General features: G+C 35.8%; 1 long non-coding RNA gene across 1 annotated transcript in view; it reads right to left on the reverse strand.

Annotated features, from left to right (window-relative positions):
* Positions 1-21,320, reverse strand: part of LOC125244215 — a 48,486-nt gene that overhangs the window by 8,660 nt on the left and 18,506 nt on the right. The window contains exon 2 of the long non-coding RNA XR_007179253.1: positions 2,214-2,359. This is a non-coding gene — a long non-coding RNA (uncharacterized LOC125244215). The remainder of the gene's footprint in view (positions 1-2,213; positions 2,360-21,320) is intronic.

Consider the following 21,320-nt stretch of genomic DNA (forward strand, 5'->3'; position numbering starts at 1 on the left):
ATTACCAGCAGCACGATCCCAGGTACTTAAGTGTCTGTGGACGGAGGGAGATCGGGAGAGAAAACAGAGCCACCACTCTGTGCTCACCGCTAATCCTCAGGCATCCCGCTCTGCTATCGAATAAGAGGGTCTGGATTGGGATGAGAATATATATATATATATATATATATATATATATATATATATATATATATATATATGCTAAGAATATAGATAAATCTGAAATACCATACAAGCAAACTACTCTATTTCTACAATAATAATGTAGATACGGTAGTATGCTATTCCAAACACTGTATGTGTGTGTAATATCAACACTTTTACTATTGTGGTAATATACACCAGTTTGTAATATAAAAGTTTGGTGTTGTACGATTTTTTTTTTTTTTTTGGTCTTTTATGCACACCGAGGCTGCATTTATTTGATCATATGATCATAAGCTGCTGTTTGGATTTAAAGAGTCTATGACTGGATCATTATTGCTGTGATCATTATGTTTCTAGCATGTTATATGTTTGGCAACAGTTCTTTCAACCCTAATTGATGGAGAATGTAGCTTTTCATTTATCAAACATTTGATGCACCTCTTGATGGAAATAACTTCACAACATTTATTTACATCAAGAGGTGCATCCATTTTTGGACAAGATCTTGTATTGACAATGCAAGAGGTGAGCACTCTGTAAAGTCTCCTCCAGCACATCCCAAAGAATTTAAGGTCTGAACTCAGAGGTGCCAATTCATGTGTGAAAATTATTCTTCATTCTCCCTCCCAACCATTCTTTCACATTTTGAATCTTGACATTGCCATCCTGTAATATGATACATCTTCCTATATGGTTGTTTAAGAATATATAATAAATATAATATAACATAACATAACATAATATAATATAATATATAAAACAGAAGTTTCCAGAGGTTACATACTGTAGAGTGATTTTCATGAAGACAAACAGCCCCTCTCGTCTCACACACACTCACACGCCTCTAAGTATGCTAAGGAGAGCGGGAGATGGAGTTAAATGGAGAGAGAGATTGAAAGCGAGGGATGAAGATAAGTGGGACAGGATTAAGTTGTCTTGAGTCTGTCTGAGGGTCTACATGGCAGAATGGCAGCTGCTGAAGTGTTTATCAACAGGAGTTCTGCTCCGACGCTCTGTTTGTTTTCAGCTGTATGCAGACAGCTCAGCAGTTCACACGCAGAGACGATCAGGAGGGCGTGAGCTGTTTGATACAGTTATATTGTCAATGACAGTGATAGTCACATACTCATATCTGATTCTATGTGATGGACTGTAGATACACTTTAACTGAAAGTCAACATGCAATCAAATCTGACATATATATATATATATATATATATATATATACTGTATATATATATATATATTTAAATTATATATATATATATATATATATATATATTTAAATTATATATATATATTTATATTTAAATATATATATATATATATATATATATATATATATATATATATATATATATAAATTATAAAATGGAATCATTTTGTAAATGATTTTGTAAAAACAAATATATAATTTTAAACTGTCATATAGAGACCACTTTTTGAGATCCATTTAATTAATAGATAAAATCAAGTCCTGTCCAACATATTTTTTTTACTGGAAAACCTTGCGTCACATCAATTAAGGAATTAAAATGCTGTTTTTGTTGACTAAAATGTGCTTGTTCTTATTTTTCTTCCTACACAACTGATGCGACTCCATACTGACACCTATCTGCATGGATGAAGCAACATGCAAAAGCAAAAGGTGAATTATCGATGACACTGTAAAACAAGGATTCCCAAACGAAACATTTTAATTTATTGTTAATATTTCTATAATTTAACAACAGATTTGCATGTTTATGGTTCTCTGATGTCTGTTTAGTTTAAAAAATAAAAATATTTCTGTGATATTTCAGTGATTTATTTAATTTTTAATTATTTTTTTATAATTTACTAATACATTTTCTTTAGCTTATCAACCCAGAGAGAAATGTATTAATTTTTGTGTCAATTATTAATTTATTCCACAAACTGCATATTTAATCATGACCTGGACATGGCAGACTAACCTGATGTAGAATAAAACAGCTTATCTTCACATGTGCATCATTGTACAACATCCTGTATTTGTCAAAAGTACATTCATTCACTGCTTTATGCGTAAAGTTTTATTTACTTACATTGAGACAATCCACGTTTTAAGCTGTCAGGCAGCAGACTGAAGTTCCTTATCTATGGTGCCCCTTGCAGTGGTCTGGGTTTCTGGTCCTGTGGTCAGCATGGACAGTGTCCATATAGTGGCATGCGGTGATCAGCATTGGCCCTGCTGGGATAAGAATGGCAGCGGTGAGGTGTGTGATGAGGAGGGTGACAGGGATCCTGTGTGAACTGGCTGATAGAGGAAGCTATTCCTGCCCATTCCCACGGACCGGCCCAAAAAACATACGCTAGGGTGTCAGGCACGCCGGCAACACTGCTGACAATGCAGAAAGTGACAAGTGTGTTTGCTGCCACCTCTCTGAAGAGGCACAGCAAGGCCCTCACGCGTGCGTTTACGTGTACATGCTCTAACAGACGTATACACATGCACCATGAGCAGTGCTGAAGCTGTGCTCTCCAATGGCTGTTCTATGTAACCTCTCAAACTAATTTAATTGAGGTGCTGATGGCCTTTTTCTGCACACTTTGATCATAAAATCTGTAAGGAAACAGAACAAAGCACTGACAGGAAGACAGTCACCATGTGGCCAGTCGATTGCGTGTGTTTGTGTTTTGAGAGGTTGTTGATTCTAAGCATCAGCACCTTTGAACTCTGCAAATATAATGTTCAAAAGTTTGCGGTCGTAAGATTAACAGTAATGTTGTGAAATATTAGACTATAAGGACACAGTATGTTAATATGAAGGAATTTTCTGTATTGATTTTTCACAGGTGTTTTATTTTGAATTACGCATTACAATGTGTTGATTTTCAGCATCATTACTCGGTTTCAGTGTCACATGATCCTTCAGAAATCATTCTAATATGCTGATTTGCTGCTCAAGAAAATATTATCCATGTTGAAAGCAGTTGTTCTGCTTAATATTGTGGAAACCACGATACATTTTTTCAAGACTCTTTGATCAACAGAATGTCTCTGCTGTCACTTTTGATACATTTTTAATGTGTCCTTGCTGAATTAGAAGAATTTATTCCTTTTTAAAAAAAAAATAAAAAATCATACTGACCCCCCCAAAATTCCCCATAAAATTTACAGTAAAAAAACAGCAGTTGTTGCTGCTGAACTTTACCGTAAAAAGCACGGTAGCAACATTTTAGGTTTTACGGGACAGCACTTAGTTTACTGTATATTTACAGTTCAAAACCATATAATTCAAAAGTTCATATTTTAATAATTACGGTTCATAACTGTTTATTTTACACACTGTAAAAAAATTCAGTTAAATTTGGGGTAAAAAACCCGGTGGCAGAAATTTACCATAAAAAATGCGGCAGCAACATTTTAGGTTTTACAGATAACTTCAATTTACAGTAAAAAAACGTATTTCATTAACTGATATAATGCTAATTAACCAACCTATTGAAGTGCTAATATCTGTTTTGTACCATTGTAATACACTGACAACCACAATCACAGTGGTGACGAGAGTCACATGATGAATCATAGCTCATCACAAGCATCTTTTCCAAAAGCTGAGAAGGACTATACTAGTAATATATAGAAGTTGCACACAAGCAGGGAATTGTCACGCAGGGAATTGTGGGAATGTCAATTTACATTTTTTTCACTGTAAATTATACAATGACTTACAATGACTGATTTTTCCAGAAATGTATACCTCCAAAAACTGTAAATTTAACGGTATTTTACTGTAAAATTACATTAAATGTACCGTTAGATGTATTACAGTTATTCAATGTATATAGTAAGGAAACTTTTTGTTAACCAATTAACTGTTTTGTCTTTTACAATAATTGTTTTACAGTGTGTGTTTTCTGCTCTGTTTAAAACTGATCCCATCTTGTTTTAATACACAACAGCCCTTAATGCACGATTTCTGCTCCAGTTGATGTTCTTTTCTATTTTTAGTTCTGCTATTTGCACTAGAAAAACAAGGAGTGACATGCTTTGTCTGGCATTGAACTCATGGTACTGGAGAATGGATGCGCTGGCAGTGCGGGAATGAGCTAAGTGATGTTTCACTCTTTGCTCTGCCTTTTTGCTTTCCACTTTCAGTGTCAGCCGTGGATAGCTTCCTCTCATTCAGCCAGTCTGTGGACAGATCCTCAGCCTGCAGACAAAACATTGTCACCCATCACAATGGACTGCAGCGGCCATGTCTCTGCGGCAGACCGGTGGATCGGTCCTTCGTTGGCTCGGTTTAAAAAACCCCAGCTCCGCTGACAGCTCCTCCTTTTGTCCATCACTCAGACCGCCGCAAGCCACCCCTGCAAGCAGGCCAAAGCGCAAACAAGAGGACAAAAAGAGAAAGGATGACACAGATATAAAAGCCCTCCCCCTGGCTTCTTCTAATCCAATTAGAGGGCTGTAAATTTGATTGGGGCCCTGAGAGTGTGCCTTCAGCTGTCCGTCATTAGCGAGTGGTGAGAGGGGGCTCATACCTCACAGCAGAGGTAAAGACTGAGATCAGAGTACAAGGAGACACGCATGTGAAAATGGAACCGCAAAGGACATGTTTGGATATTGTACACCGTAAGAAAAAAATACGTAGAAAAACAGAAAAGATGCAAGGACATTATGAAAAGTTGAATGAAAATGAATGAAGGACATTTCATTTAACTCTAAAACACAATGCAATGCGTAATTCAAAAATATTGGTAAAACACCTGTGATCACTAAGATCACTATGGAAAATTCCTTCATATGAACATAATCCATTGTGCCCTATTTTTACAAACTTTTTAATGGAAGTGTAAGGTGCTGAAAAAAATATGATTGTGAAATATGAATATAAAATATGAAACATGCATGTTAATTACTCAAAGTCATAAAACAGACAGAAATTAATATAAAATCTAATTGCTAATCTAATCTTCTGTGGGAAAAAAACACTTCCAAAACCATCCTATGCTGGTTTGAGCTGGTTTAGAACCAGCCAACAGACCAGCATGTTTTTACAGCAAGATGTTCTGCATATCAACTGAATATTAATATCAGTGAACTATATAACTGGGTCAATGACATGACGGGTCATTTTTTGTCCAAAGGCCTTAATGATAATAAAAAACAAAGATATGCTATCCAAAGTATGTAAGGTAGTACAACTAGATCTCTTTATTGAATCCAAAAGGTTTTAATTATATTTTGCTACATATAAAGGTATTTTAAAGATTTTGAAGTGTCAAAAGGTCATTTGGTTTAACCGTCCAAAGGCCAATACAGCAAATTAATTTGTGATTAAAATATCTTAAAATGTAATAGATGTATATTTTTTTTATTCTGGCATGATTTTATAACATCATATATCAACATAGTGCAAACTGGTATTAAAATTATGTGTAGAAGTCATTGCTTTGTTATGAGAAAGAATGTCTGGAAAATTGAATTTCATTTATGTAATTCAGAGTAACCAATATAAAGGGACCATTTTGGATCAAGTCATGCGGCCAATATCATGTGACATCATTCAGACACCTGCAAAGGACCACTTGGTTGTGAAGCAAAGTAACTAACTCTCTCTTAACTGTTTGAAAAATTCATGTTTTCACTGAAATATCAGGTCATTCGATACAACCGCTATAAAACATGGAAAATTATGTAATATTTTAAAACTAGTACTAAATATTAAATGTTTAATTGTCCTTTTGCTAGCTAGCTAGCAAGCTAACTACCTAGTTATCTAGATATTAGCCTGTTAGCATTGTTTGAAAATATCGTCATTCAGTATAACCAAAAGTGTTGTTCGGTAAAAACAATTCGGTTGTCCATTGTGTAAAAAAAAAAAATGATAAAAGCAGTGTTAATTGATTATAAAAACCACAATCTCATTGTTAACACTTAATAAAACTTCAAATTTAATTATATCTTGATTATGTTTTTTTTACACTTTTAAAAACCTTATTCGTCAATGACCCATCTACAGTTAGAATATAGAACTACATTGGTGGAAAACATAATTATATTGTGATTATTATTAATAAATGCAAATTACCAAATGGGCATTAGTATTTTTATTATTATATTGCTTTTGCCATATTTAAAGTAATATTTATTTATTATATATATTTGTATTATTTGTTTATTTAAAATAAATAAAACAAAAAACAAAACAAAAACAAAGCAAGGCACAACAAAGCAAAGCAAAGCAAAGCAAAGAAAAAAAGCAAAGCAAAACAAACCAAAACACAAAATGAAGCAAAAAACAAAAAGCAAAACAAAGCAATGCAAAAAACAAAGCAAAATAAAACAAATCAAAACACAAAACAAAGCAAAGCAAAAAACAAAACAAGGCAAAGCACAAAACAAACAAACAAAACACAAAACAAAAAACATTTTAAAAAACATCAAAAAACATTTATCAGTTGTAAAACTATATTAATTAATTATTAACTTCAATTTTTCATAAACACAGTTTTAGGTAGCCTAAATAGTTGCATTGAATTGAACTGTATGTTGATTGTATGTTGAACTGTATGTTGAACTGTATGTTTTGCGTTTTGGTTAACAACATCGCTTTACTATGGTAAAAATCACTGAAACACAAGGCCTTCATTATCATTGACTTGTATCACTGAATTCGATTGATTCTCTGAACTAAAACGTAAACATTATCAGAAACAATACAAAGACAGAGGAAACAACTCTGAAAACATCACATCTGCCATAGGCGAGTATACAGAGTATAATACTACTCAGCAGTCTTGTTAGTAAAACAAGAAGAACTGATCAACATTCAACGTAATTTCTCTTTTGTCATACGAACACATGTGTCTCAGAGTGGCTTTGTTGGAGCTGGTGGATTATGGGGGTGGCGGTGGTCAGAACCATGGACGCTGTGGTAACCAGGTTTGCTTGCCACGCATACAACGGGACAGCAGGGCCCTTTCTTTAGGTCATTGTGTAATTATTGTGTCAGAGCTGCATTAGTCTGATGGCTGTCACGGGCCTGTCCTCAAGCTCTTAGGGTCAGACTAATGGATGTAGTTACAGTGGTCGGTAAACAAATTGACTGAGGAATCCATACAGGAAAATAAAAAGAGAAAAAGAGAGAGAGAGACCGAATGAGCAGACAAGAGTTAGACAATAGACAGAATGACAGGAGAATGAAAAAAAAAGGAAAAGGTAAGAGAAGAATAAGCAGGAGGGAAGATGAAACAAGAAAAGACTAAAATCAATAGAAGTCTGCGGGATCAATAAGAGCTACATTTTCATCTGTAACAGGATTGACTCTCTGCGACCTTATATAACTATTCCCAGTGCATATGTTGAATAGGGAATCCTGCCCTGGGGACGTGACTGACAAGACTACAATCTGATAGGAATTGTAAAGAACAAATGATAAAAACAACTGATTAGCAGAGCTGTGCAATTTATGGAGCTAAATTGTCCTGGTATGTTTATTATTTTTTATCATATATTCACTATAAAGTACTTTTACACAGACTTTTCAAATGCAACCCAATAAAATGTTAAATAAAAATACTAAAAAACAAACTGTGGTAACATATTTCAGTCATTTACTTACAAAACTCATGCTGCGTTTCTTTAAAGGGATAGTTCACCCAAAAATGAAAATTTGATGTTTATCTGCTTACCCCCAGTACATCCAAGATGTAGGTGAATTTGTTTGTTCAGTCGAACGCAAATTATGATTTTTAACTGCAACCGCTGCCGTCTGTCAGTCAAATAATAGCAGTGGATAGGAACTTCAACTATAACAGTAAATAAAACTTGCTTAGACAAGTCCAAATTAAACCCTGCGGCTCGTGACGACACATTAATGTCCTAAGACACGAAACGATCGGTTTGTGTGAGAAACCGAACAGTATTTATATCATTTTTTACCTCTAATACACCACTATGTCCAACTCCGTTCAGCTTCCTGCTAGTGAGGTCAAAAAACGCGTTCTGGTGACGGAAGTGATGTCTCGCCCATATACTTCAATAAGCGCGAGACATCACTTCCGTTGTCAGAGCGCGATCTGACCTCACTCACCGGAAGCTGAACGGAGTTGGACATAGTGGTGTATTAGAGGTAAAAAATGATATAAATACTGTTCGGTTTCTCAAACAAACCGATCGTTTCGTGTCTTAGGACATTAATGTGTCGTCACGAGCCGCAGGGTTTAATTTGGACTTGTCTAAGCAAGTTTTATTTACTGTTATAGTTGAAGTTCCTATCCACTGCTATTATTTGACTGACAGACGGCAGCGGTTGCAGTTAAAAATCATAATTTGCGTTCGACTGAAGAAAAAAAGTCACCTACATCTTGGATGCCCTGGGGGTAAGCAGATAAACATCAAATTTTCATTTTTGGGTGAACTATCCCTTTAACTATATTTTTTATGTGAACAACTTGCGGTAACTACACAAATTTAAATACATAGTTCACCTAAACATGACAATTCTGTCAGCATTTATTCACCCTCATGTCGTTCCAAACCTGTATGACTTTCTTTCTTCTGTGGATCATGAAAGAAAATATTTTGAAGAATGTTGGCAACCAAACAGTTTCGGTTCCCACTGACTTCCATTATATTTTTTGTCCATACAATGGAAGTCAGTGGAAACTGTTGCCAAAATTCTTCAAAATATATTTTTTTTTATGTTCTGCAGAACACAGAAATCCATACAGCTTTGAAATAACATGAGGGTGAGAAAATTATGACAGAATTTTCATTTTTAGTCTTCTAGGCTATAATCTATAGGAGTTTGATTCACTAAAAAGAACCATAAGAGTCATTTGTTTTAGAATCTGATTTGATTTGCTGCACTGTATTAGTATGATTCACTAAAAAGAACTCATAAGATCATTTGCGCAGGGTTGCGAGGTCTGCGTAACAAGACTAGCCCAATGGCCAATCAAACATAGTCCAAAAGTATCCTAATGACCATATCCCAAATGTCAAAATATGCCACTCCCATACATAAAATACATATTTTACACAGTAACTTTTATTCAAATTGTAAGCCACTATATTGTAGATATCAACACAGATCAAAGGCTCCCTATTTGTGGCCCTCCTTCACAAAACTTAACATCTAGCACAGTTTTATCATTGGTATATCATAAAATATTTCAATACAAGCATTACAGTCAAATATAATTTATGCAATATGTCAAACCTTTAAAGGCGCACTATGTAAATTTTCACCACTAGAGGTCGCCTATTCAAAACAAGGTCGTAGCTTGATGACGCCGAGATTGGGCGCGGAATCTTGGAAGGTGTCGTCTTCACCTCACAGCCGGTGGAAAAGAATCGAGACGGACTCGGTCAGAAATCATGTTCATGGATGAGATTACTAACATTACTGTAGTATGAAGCAGAGCAGGACAGAGTGCTATGTGAGCAGAAACGAGGCCGCTGGAGTGATTGATAATAAGAGACGAGTGCAACACATGTCTCGAGAGCATTGGAGCTTTTATTATGCTTCCGCTTCTTCCAGTCATGCGTATGTGGGGTAAAGCAGCGCTGTTTATCATATTAGATACATTTGTGTGTAGAAAGTTGTTATAGTGCTACTCTGTGTTCGCTTGGTGGCTACTATGAGACACTTGTTGCACAGTGCAGTAAGCTAGATCGATATTAGGCTTGGTAAAACATGGTACTCAAGGTAAATCAAGAAAGGATTTAAACTATAAGACTTACTGTGTTGAGCTATATAGCATGATTCGTTTTATGTTGATGAATATATTCAAACAGTTGCTCATTTGTCTAATAAAACACATAATATATTAAAGGTGCCATCGAATTGAAAATTTAATTTACCTCGGCATAGTTGAATAACAAGAGTTCAGTACATGGAAATGACATACATTGAGTCTTAAACTCCATTGTTTCCTCCTTCTTATATAAATCTCATTTGTTTAAAAGACCTCCGAAGAACAGGCGAATCTCAACATAACACTGACTGTTACGTAACAGTCGGGATCATTAATATGTACGCCCCCAATATTTGCATATGCCAGCCCATGTTCCCAATATTATGAAAGGCATTACAAGAGGGCAGCCAGTATTAACGTCTGTATCTGTGCACATCTGAATCATCAGACTAGGTAAGCAAGCAAGGACAACAGCGAAAAATGGCAGATGGAGCAATAATAACTGACATGATCCATGATATCATGATATTTTTAGTGATATTTGTAAATTGTCTTTCTAAATGTTTCGTTAGCATGTTGCTAATGTACTGTTTAATGTGGTTAAAGTTACCATCCTTTATTACTGTATTCACGGGGACAAGAGCCGTCGCTATTTTCATTTTTAAACACTTGCGGGGGGCAGGGAGCGCGAGCAATTAAAGGGGCCGCAGCCTAAATCGGCTCATATTTAATGATGCCCCAAAACAGGCAGTTAAAAAATTTAATTTAAAAAAAATCTATGGGGTATTTTGAGCTGAAACTTCACAGACACATTCAGGGGACACCTTAGACTTATATTACATCTTGTAAAAAAATGTTTGATGGCACCTTTAAAGCATCTTTGGTGTTTCCATGGTTTCCACGGAAATTGAGGGTAACGCGGGTATGTCATTGGTAGGCGACGCACGGACACGTCCTGGTTAAAATTGCTTATTTCTCTGTATTTAAACATTCTTGGAAACATTTGTGATAATGTAAGTACACAAGACAAATAAAATATATAACATTGTTCTAGTGGTTTTTGGATATTTTAATCCAAAATATTACATATTGTGCCTTTAACCCGCAGGGAGAAAAATCAACCCCTGCCAACAGTTTAAAAGTAGCCCAACTTGGCAACTCATGCAGGAAACAGACTATATACTAGTTGTTTTTAAACTAGCCAACAGACCAACAAACCAGATGTTAAGCCATCTTAAACCAGCAGGGTGGATGAGTTGCACATTCAGAATCACAGTGAAATATCTGATAAACACATTTGTGGCTGCACATCAATTGAATACTAATATCAATATCTATCACCACAGCTAGACAAATGAACTATAGCTTGGTGGAAAAAAAACATTATTGTGATTATTGTGCACTGATTTTTTTTTTATCATCTTGCAGGTGCTGTCTTTTTACAAAATTTAAATCAAGTGTCTGTTTGACGCTATAGATTCAGTAGAGATGTTGCAGTGCTGTTTCCGCATCATGGAAGACGGCAAACATGAGAACCGCTCACAGAAACAAACATTCAAAAATGGAAAGAATTCTGAATAAGAATTGGTCCTTGGTTCCCAGTTGTATGTTAGGAAAAGGAAGAGCATATATGGGACCTAGTGGCACAGAGAGTATTTGTGCCATAATTAATCTCTGCAGCGAGAACATCAGTATACTCTCCACTAAGGAAATCACAGATACACTTACAGTCTTATCTTTTATTGGCTGGCTCCTCTCAGACTTATCTTTTATTGGCTGGCTGCTCCTGATGAGAACCTATAAGCTGAAGCTGGCCTGCCCAACTGTCCTGTAGCAGATAAGTCTATCGCCACAGTCTGGGAAAGCAAGCCTGTTTCCACTTTCTCTGTCTCCCGTGCTTTTCTTTCTCCTCTAGGCCTCTTTCTTCTTCAATGTAGGGTATTTGTGGGGACAGAGAGGCTGGACAGGGATTAGAGTCTGCAGCGCTCGTACATTCATCATCGCCCTGCATGCTCTTTTGATCTCGCTGAGCTACAGTAAGGGAAGAAGTTCAGGTTTCCGCAAATTAAAGAGACATGTAAAGAGAAGTCATTTTTAATGCACCACTTTGTCTGACATGACCTGCTGGTTTATGAATATCTGCAGATGAAATGACATGCTATAGTTTTAGTTTGTATAGATTTCTACTTGCCCTGTTAAGAATAGCCCAAATATATACATTTTAAAATCATTTAAATTTAAATTTATAATTTTATATATGCATTTAATCTTACAATTATTATTTTAAAAAATCATCAAATATTAAGTTTTCTCTTTGAAATGAGCAAAAATAGGTAGAAATTATGTATTTCGTATTATGCATTATTCAGAAAACTAAAATACAACCATTTTACTTTTGCTGGGAAATGATGGTGTATGTTGTAGACAACTAGCGAACCAAATATACATAAAACAGCAGAAGGGATTGTGCTGAAAAGATAATAACTTAATAAAAAATATTTTGCGCAGAGCAATTTCAGTGCATTTAGCGTATGCCTAAACTGGGTTGTGAATGAGACGTTTTTTGCACTGAAATTCTATGCATTAAAGTGGTGCAACTATTTAGTGACTTCACCCTTTAGTGTTACCATGTCAGAGATTGGTCAAGAGCAGACACCAAGTCTCATCCAATCAGTCAGTGACCCCAGACCCCCAAACCCCCAGCCAGTGGAATCTGGAGTCAGGAGCCAAAGTTAATCCCTGGCTCTCATCAGGATCTCTAAAGTTGAGCTGGGCAGAGGTAATGTACCATGGTTTTGTCTCTCTCTCCCTCCGCTCACTGACATATGACAGAGCAGTAAAGAGCATCCTCAGCACTCATCTCCATAGCCCTAAATCACCCTAAACCTAAACAAGACATTCCGAACTCAAAGCCTTTTCACCACAGTAGCACCACAGAGCAGAGGGAAAAATCATCACGTTGTCTTTTATCCATCATTCCCCCTGACACAGATGCATTCTTCTCCTGGCAATCATTGTCAACATGTGTATGGGATTTTTAAACTTTTTGATGACAAGGACCCATAAATATGACAATCCCCTTGCAAGAGACCATCTTCCTAAAATATAAAAATGTTTATTCTGTGTGAGACAAATATTAAGGGCAATATAGACAACTAAATATGTTGTCATGTATTAATCGCTTTTTTTATTGCTAATGTGTGAACAGCTTGTAACAAAACTTAAATTTCTGGATTCTGGATGTTTTTGTCCAAAGGGTGTGATGTTTACGCACGCCCCGAGTGCACTGAAAGAGCCATTCTGTCATGCATTTAAAGGGTTAGTTCACCCAAAAATGAAAATAATGTAATTTACTCACCCTTGTGTTGTTCCACACCCGTAAGACCTTCGTTCATCTTCGGAACACAAATTAAGATATTTTGCTGAAATCCGATGGCTCAGTGAGGCCTGCATTGCCACCAATGTCACTGAACCTCACAAGATCCAGAAAAGACATATTTAAAACAGTTCATGTGACTTCAGTGGTTCAACCAAAGTCCCTTTAAGACAAGTCATTTCACTCGGCGGCCATCTTTGAAACGCCTCTCGGGCATCCTGGGCATCCATGCAGCTCCTATCTCTTTGAATAGGGAAACATCAAATTCGCCAAAGCTGTTTGCCAAGCTTTCGATTAAATTTCATATTTGAAATCACTAATGAATTCTGACAACAACTGTCTCATTTTTTTTTTTTTTTTCCAAACGCTCGAATCATGACAAAAAAAATATTTTTTAGGCTGGATCAAGCTAATGCGCATGCGCAGACCTAAATGCGCGTCTCTTGTGCCTCATTTCGGAGGCGCGCGTCAGACTGTTTCTATAGAAACCTGTGCTTCTAATGGCCGCTGCAGTGACGCGATGACTTTACCAGTCGGCGATTGTCTCTTATTTTGAAGGCGGGACTATTGCGCGTTACACTTTCTCCCATTCAAAACAATACGAGTGACATGTCTTGTGTTATTCTATAGTCTTTGGTTCAACCTTAATATTATAAAGGGAAGAGAATACAATACAAAACACCGCATCATGAAGCTTTGAAGCTTTACAAATCTTTTGTTTCGAATCAGTGGTTTAGAGCACCAAAGTCAGGTGATTTCAGTAAATGAGGCTTTGTTGCATCATAAGTGTTTGACATTTCAATTGTTCATGTGACTTTGGCAGTTTGATAAGCAATCAGAATTATGGATTCGAAACAATAGATTCATAAAGCTTCAAAGCTTCATGAAGCAGTGTTTTGAAATCGGCCATCACAAAATATTGTTGAAAAGTTATTTTGTTTTTTTATGGCGCACAAAACGTATTCTTGTCGCTTTATAATATTAAGGTAGAACCACTGTAGTCACATGAACTGTTTTAAATATGTTTTTCGTAGCTTTCTGGATCTTGAGAGGTTCGGTGACATTGCTGGCAATGGAGGCCTCACTGAGCCATTGGATTTCATCAAAAATATTTGTGTTCCGAAGATGAATGAAAGTCTTATGGATGTAGATCGACATGAGGGTAATTAATGACAATTAATTTTTTATTAATCATTTTTGGGTGAACTAACCTTTTAATTTTATGAAGTGATGAGAATACTTTTGTGTGCAAAAACAAAACAAAAATAACAACTTTATTCAACAAATTTGTCAGTCTCCTACGCTTCTCGTTGTTAAAATATTATCTGGAAAATATTTATTTTTATAAGGTTTTTATTAAGTTTTATTAAATAACAACTTGAATTTTAGCTGCTACACCACACCACCTATCTGATTTCTTGTTTTTGACAATTGCTTTTAATAACGCATAGCTGTTTCCTTCACAGGCCAAAACTGTTATCTCTTCTCTTAACTGTTAGCAATTAGTGACTGGATAATGGGTCCACGGCCACAGCAGACACTCCTGGTCCTCATACACACCAAGCCTGGTTCTGTCAATGACGCACAATCAGCAACCCCATCCTGTGAGTTTATGCGGCAGCGGTGCAGACGGCCGGTTGGATGAGCAGGTGCAGCTATCAGACAGAGTTCTGCAAGAACTGGGTCTGCTTGTTTGTTTTGGACAGAAAGGGTGTCACGGCCCTTAGGGCTTTACTGTAGAATATCACAATCAACGGTGCTTTTGTTAAAGCCAGGTCTGTTTTTAATGAAGATGTTAAAGGAGACTTATGGGTATTATGGGGTATTTCCTTGCTGAAAAGACCAACAAATGCTCTGTGTATTAACAAACGCTCAGTATATCACAGCAAGTTGATCTTTTTGTTTAAATTAAACCCATGTGCTGGAACAAGCTGGTCTTTTCTGGAGGGTTGCTCTAAAGCAGGGGTTTTCAAACTGGGTGACATTTGAGACAAAATGTTGACAAACAATTTTGGTCCATCTAAATATCAGCAACTTTGGGCCTCTGAATAACACTGAGGTGTTTTCCCCCAAAAAATTGTATGATCAGAATGTATGAGCGCTATATTTTCCTATATCATACTATATGCGCCTAATGAATCAAATATGATACTAAAGAAAAAAACACATATCCAAACTTTAAAAAAAAAAGTCTATTATTTTTGTTTGGGTAAAAACATCTGTTAATAAATAAATAAATACATGTAGTCATGATCATGGCAGCTTTGGGTAAAATAAAGGGTCATGGCAGACAACATGTTTATAGGCCTATAAAGAAAAAATTGGTGAATTACTTAATATAACATTGTCTGCTATTGCAATCAATCAATCAATCAATCAATCAATCAATCAATCTATCTATCTATCTATCTGACAAAAGAATAGCAGACATAATATTGATCATTACGGTGCACAAAAGCTGGCAGTACACATCATATTTCTTATCTGGAGTTGCAGACTAATTTGGTGAATAGGAGCTCTTGAAACCCCTTTCACTATGATGTGAGGAGATAAAGAGAAATTTGACTGACTTGACAGAAGACAGAGGATAATGAATGTGAGACACAGAAGCTGAGATTGACCTTCACACGGCCTCATGAAATCCAGTTTTGTGAAACTGCCACCATCATTCTGTGTTGGCTGTAGACTGTTACAAGCAACATGGGTTACCTAAGCCAGATTGCTTTTTGTAACAAGCAGTGACATTTTTTTAAGGTTAATTGTCCAACACTGGAACTGAGAAAAATGGCAAAAACTTACATTTTCAGACTTTGTTTACTTTAAATTGAAGCATAGTTAAAGGGTTAGTTCACCCAAAAATTAAAAAAATGTCATTAATTACTCACCCTCATGTCGTTCTACACCCGTAAGACTTTCGTTCATCTTCGGAGCACAAATTAAGATATTTTTGATGAAATCCGATGGCTCAGTGAGGCCTGCATTGCCAGCAATGGTACTTCCTTTCTCAAGATCCATAAAGCTACAAAAAAAATATATTTGAATCAGTTCATGTGAGTTCAGTGGTTCTACCGTAATATTATAAAGCGACAAGAATATTTTTTGTGTGTCAAAAAAAAAAAAAAAAAACCCGACTTTTTAACAATATGGCTAATTTCAAAACACTGCTTCTGAGCTTTATGAATCAAATCAGTGGTTCGGAGCACCACAGTCACGTGATTTCAACAGTTAGACGGTTTGACACGTGATCCGAATCACTGAATCGACACAAAAGATTCGTAACGCTCCGAAGCAGTGTTTTGAAATCGGCCATCGCTAGATATTGTTAAAAAGTCGTTATTTTGTTTTTTTAGCGCACAAAAAACATTCTCGTCGCTTTATAATATTAAGGTAGAACCACTGTAGTCACGTGAACTGATTTAAATATGTTTTTAGTACCTTTATGGATCTTGAGAAAGGAAGTATGCAGGCCTCACTGAGCCATCGGATTTCATCAAAAATATCTTAATTTGTGTTCCAAAGATGAACAAAGGTCTTACGGGTGTGGAACGACATGAAGTTGAGTAATTAATGACAGAATTTTCCTTTTTGGGTCAACTAACCCTTTAAGCCAAACAAGTCCATCACCGGATAGATCATAGCCCAAGACAGCAGCTTTAAAACTTTTGATGACAGATGCATAAATATGATGATACAATGAAAATGATACACAAAAATTATAAATACACTATTTTTTAAAAGTTTGCAGTCAGTAAGATTTGTTTATGTTTTTGAAAGAAGTCTCTTATGCTCACCTGCATTTATCTAAACAGCAATATTGTGAAATAATAATACAATTTAAAGGAACTGTTTTCTATGTTAATATATTTTAAAATGTAATTTATTCCTGTGATGCAAAGCTGAATTTTCAGCATCATTACTCCAGTCTTCAGAGTCACATGATCTTTCAGAAATCATTCTAATATGATGATTTGCTGCTCAAGAAACATTTATTATTATTATTATTATTATTATTATTATTAATGTTGAAAACTGTTGTGCTGCTTAATATTTTTGTGGAAACTGACATTTTTTTAACATTTATTTGAAATATTTTTTTATAACAAATGTAAAAGTCTTTACAGTCACTTTTTTGATCAATGTAATGCGTACTTGCTGAGTAAAAATATATGAAACATATTTATTTAAAGAAAAAAAACCTTGCGAACAGTAGTGTATATGTAAGTCTAGTAAGTCTTTTCGGCAAGGAAATACATAATACGCAAAATCTCACCCATCATCTTCATTTTTAAATAAGGGTGTAACATTATTATACCTTTAGAAATAATGTAGTAAACCATTCCCTGTAAAATAACATGTAACATTAAAGAAGGCTTGATCTTACTTTATCATGCCAATCACAAACGTTGAGTGCCACATTTGCATAAATGTGCAAAAAGGATGCAAGACTGATGAGGTCCCTGCATGTGATGAATAAACTGACAATTGATTCACTCTGAAAACATCTTTTTCACAACATAACTGCTTCTTTTGTCGGTATTTGTGCCACTTTTAACAGACAGAACACAGAGAGGAGACAGGAAATTATTTGGGGAGGAAATTAGATCACATGCAGACCATATTCCAACCTTCATCTTCTGAATGATCACTATGGATTAACATATCTGGAGGGAACACATGCTTTAACCACTGTGACACAGCTTCAAGAGTTTGCCCTGTTTTCTAATTAATTTGTTTCTGAATCAAATCTAAACGGTGCCCACGTTGGCCTGGGTGTGAGAGCCTGATGAAGGAAAGTTTCCTTCTATCAGTGCTGCTGCTTCCCTCTCCAGCCTGCCTGTCTCCCTCTTATCAGAGCAGACCTCCCCCTGCCGGCTCCTATCAAACCCTGCTGCAGCCATTCTCTAACCGTCTACCACTCTGCATTCTCTCTCTCTCTCTCTCTCTCTGGAATATTTCTTTTTCTTTTGTCTGCTGCCCCACTATAGTACAGCATAACACTGCAGTAAAGCTCTCGTCCACTCTTTGGCTTTTCATAGCCTCTCTCGGGATTGGCCTGGTGTCCGTGCCGCACTATCGGAGTGTGAGGGAGCGCTGTGGCTCTGCACAGTGTCTCAGAGCTGGAAGTGTGCGCACATACACAAATATACTATACCAGTTTCTACTTTAAACTATAAAGATTTCTATTTCAAATAAATGTTGTTCTTTTGAACTTTATTCATGGATTCACAGTTTCCACAAAAATATTAAGCTGCACTGTTTTCAACATTGATAATAATAATAAATGTTTCTTGAGCAGCAAATCAGCACATTAGAATGATTTCTGAAGGATCATGTGACACTGAAGACTGGAGTAATGACGCTGAAAATTCAACTTTGCATTACAGGAATAAATTACATTTTAAAACATATTAAAATAGAACACGGTTATTTAAAATTGTAATAATATTTCACAATATTGCTGTTTTTATGGTATTTTTGATCCAATAAATGCAGCCTTGGTGAGGCAGAAGAGACTTTCAAAAACACATGACATGAATAACGAGCAAATTATTTGATAAAAAATACAGAAATATTGTGAGATATTATTACAATTTAAAATAACTTCTATTTTAGTATAGTTTTATATTTTATTTATTGATATGATTCTTCAGAAATCATTGTAATATGCTGATTTGGTGTTCAATAAACATATTATTATTTTATTATTATTATCAATGTTGAAAACAGTTGTGCTGCTTAATATTTTTGTAGAACAATCACAAATATATTTGTGAGCAATATATATTTTTATTGCATTTATTAATCTTTGTTAATGTTAGCAAAAATAAAAAAAATTGTTTGACTGGTCATGTTAGTTCACAGTACATTAAACCATCCGCAAACTGTTGAACGATATAGTGTTTTCGCTCACATATGCACACACTATTACACATATTAACAAAGAGAAACATTTTAAAACCACTTGGGTTATACACATATCTACAAACAAAGGCGGTAGCATTATTTAACACATATGTTTCATCCAAATAAACAAAAGCAGGAGACTTTATCAGTACTCTGTAACCAATCCAAAGCAATCTCACTTCTTGTCACTGAACAGACAAAACTGTTTTGGTCACCCTGACAGAATTGTGTGGTCTTCCACGGATACCTTCGGAGTGACGAGATCCTTTTGAATTTCACCCAGTCTGGTTTGATTTTGCTTACACACACAAAAGGACACACAAACGTCCCTTTGACCACCCACATTCCCTCCCCGAAACAAGCTCGGCCAACAGACGAGAGCTGCCATGCATCGCCTCGGTCAGCGTTGAGCTGTCATCTTCCTGCGTTACGTCACGTCGTGAGTGTGGGAGCTCTGTTCTGCTCTGCACTTCAAATGTGTGAGAAACAAACTGATGTACATGTCTGTGGACCACCCTGCTTCTGTTCAGATAGTTCCAAGATAGTACAGCAAACCTAAAACGGAGACTAATCTCTTGTATATTTGTAGCTCATCATTGATAGGGACTTTTAACCCCCATAATAATATATTAGTCATATACAAAATCATGTTGCAGCATATCATCTATACAGCACTGTAGTTGTGGGATAATTTCTTAAAAAAGAAAAGAAAAAAGTCTTAATACTTTTATTCCGCAAGAACGCATTAAATTGTTATTTAAAATAAATACTGTTCTTTTGACTATTCAAGATTCATGAAAAAAAAAAAAGTATCATGCAGGGTTTCCACAAAATTATAAAGCAGCACTGTTTTCAACATTACAAAATCAGCAAATTAGAATGATTTCTGAAGGATCATTATACTGTAGTAATGACTGCTGGAGTTGTAGCATACTATTTATATGATATCTTATCTACTGTATTGTGACACTATCAGCAAATGTGGCTTCTTTTTTTTTTCTTCAAAATGGGTTCCAGGGACCCCCAGAGGACCACAAGTGGGTACTCAGGGGTCCGTGGACAATTTCAGGAAAAAAAAAAAAAAAAAAAAAAAAAAAATAATAATAATAATATATATATATATATATATATATATACACACACACACACACACACACATATATTATATATATATATATATATATATATATATATATATATATATACACACACACACACACACACACACACACACATATATATATATACAGATTATATCATAAACTGATTAAAGTTTACTATATTACAGAATTTAATGGTGTTTTGGTCTGGTTAAACAAGCCGTATAAAGAGATTAAAAGTTCTGTCACGTGATTCCAAGAGTTTGACTTTCTTCTGTGGAAAAAAAAAAGTTTTAAAAAAGTCAAAGGGTCCAATGTTGTTTGGACCCTGACATTCTTCAAAATATCATCTTTTGTGTTCCAGAAAAGAAAGTCATACAGGCTTGGAACAACTAAACGATGACAAACTTTGCATTTTTGGATAAACTATCCCTTTAATTATCAACACATGACTGACCATTTGTCATTCTGCACAACTAATCAAATCCATAAAGTTTTGGGAAATTGCTGATTATTCCCAGCGGTGCTGACGATGGCTCCATTCTTATCCCCTCCTTCCTCTTCCTCACTGTGCCTCTGCCCTGTCTATCTGTCTAGGCCAAGGAAGAGCGTGTCACCCAGTCACTCAGGGGGGCTCAGATAGGCCTGGCTCCCTGCTAGGCCTGGGACGCGGCTTATCAGCCAAGCCTGGCTCCATTTGAGGGGGAGTGGGCCGACAGCGTCTACACACCAGGCCTGAGCGCCCCCACCCACCATCCCAAAAAAATACTGATAACACAAAGCAGGGAGTGTGAGAGTGAGAGTAGTTCCCATTTCGTAGTGTCCGCTTATAGTTTCCACAAAAATATTAAGCAGCACAACTGTTTTCAACAATCAAATTCGGCATATTAGACTGATTGATCATGACACTGAAGACTGGACTAATGATGCTGAAAATTCAGCTTTGCCATCACAATAAATTACATTTTAAAATAGATTATAATAGAAAACAGTTATTTTAAATTGTAATAAAATTTCACAATTTTACTGTATTTTTGATCAAATAAATGCAGCCTTGGTGAGCATAAAAGACTTCAAAAGCATTAAAGGGGACCTATAATGCCCCTTTTACAAGATATAAT

The sequence above is a fragment of the Megalobrama amblycephala genome, linkage group LG13 (assembly GCF_018812025.1).
Source record: "Megalobrama amblycephala isolate DHTTF-2021 linkage group LG13, ASM1881202v1, whole genome shotgun sequence".
Lineage (NCBI taxonomy): Eukaryota > Metazoa > Chordata > Actinopteri > Cypriniformes > Xenocyprididae > Megalobrama > Megalobrama amblycephala.